Below are 1,608 nucleotides of genomic sequence, written 5' to 3'. Positions count from 1 at the left end.
GGCTGAGACTACAAATCCCAAGATACACCGCAAGATTATTATTTTTTTTTTAAGAAAAAATACTTGACAAATCGATGTCCCGATGCATCCTGGTAATTGTAGTTCAAGCGAAGCGGAAATGTTTAAAAAAAAATGTCCTCGATTATGCGGAGCATCGTCTCGGCTACAGTATTACAATTGACCGGAAATCATAAGGAGGGAAATTATTCAATTTAAACTGAGGCGTGAATTTGAGAGATCGGTTCCAAACGTCCCTTAATTTTGTTAATCACAGATGTTTTTTTTTATTAATTTGATAGTATTTCCCTTACCATGGAATAGATTAGTGGCTTATTAAAAGACATGCGTATATTCTTAGGTATATTAAATACACCGGTTTAAGCGAAGCGGCATCCCAAACAGAGAAGGGTGAATAAAAAGAAACAGATGTGCCATAATGGTGAGATTTAATCCAAGAGTTACCTATTCACTTATTAAAATCTTTTTTAAATTAATACATTTCAACTGAACTAGACAAGTGGATGTTTTAAAAGGTTGAAAAATAATTGCCCTTGTGCAATGAAAACGCTTAATATTTAATGTTAAACATTAATGTTTAATGTTTTAATACTTCATTAGTCTCTTTTGTGCATTTTGTTAGACTCCTTCACTAGATTCACACACAGGACTGAACTGTGGTTTATTTAACCTGGTTTTATCTTAAAAGGGCTGTATCTTAAAGGGCTGGATTCACACTCACAGGAAACCATCAAAATTATAAATTCAGGGTCAAATCAGATATAAAATCCAACTCAATGTGGGTTACAGTGTACTATAATATGTCTTTCTTTGAGAAACATGAACAGCTGCATTAGGCTAAAGTGTTTGTTACACTGTCATTCATGTTGCATAAACCCAGAGCAGTTAACAGATGATTCAGTATGGCAAATTACCACTGGTTAATTCAATGTGTCATGATGCAGTTAACTCAGTTTCTTGTAGAAACACAGGGATATGTATAATGCCGCTGGGGGGGGGGGCGAAAGCCCTAATAAGCAGGCATATACATAGAATGAAGGCTATTGCTAAGCACATTGATTGTGCTTAGATTGTAAGCCGCCCTGAGTCTTCGGAGAAGGGCGGGATATAAATGGGATTAAAAATAAAAAATAAAAAATAATACAGGTAGTCCTCGATTTACAACAACTGAACCCAAAATTTATGTTGCTAAGGGAGACATTTGTTAAGTGAGTTTTGCCCCATTTTACGACCTTTCTTGCCACAGTTAAGTGAATCATTACAGTTGTTAAGCTAGTAACATGGTTGTTAAGTCTAGCTTCCCCATTGATTTTGCTTGTCAGAAGTTTGCAAAAGCTGATCACATGATCCTGGGACACTGCAACTGTCATAAATGCGAGTCAGTTGTCAAGCATTCAAATGTAAATCACATAAATCATGGTTGTAAGTGTGAAAAATGGTCATAAACCACTTTTTCCAGTGCCCTTGTAACTTTGAACAGTCATTAAATAAAATGTTGTAAATCAAGGGCAACCTGTATATACTGCTCTGGAAATAACCTCCTTGCTATACTGTAGTGTACATTTACATTTGAGTAAATATATTTACCCC

The sequence above is a fragment of the Vipera ursinii genome (assembly GCF_947247035.1).
Source record: "Vipera ursinii genome assembly, chromosome: 1".
In the NCBI taxonomy this organism is placed as follows: Eukaryota; Metazoa; Chordata; class Lepidosauria; order Squamata; family Viperidae; genus Vipera; species Vipera ursinii.
This window is presented reverse-complemented; position numbering follows the sequence as displayed.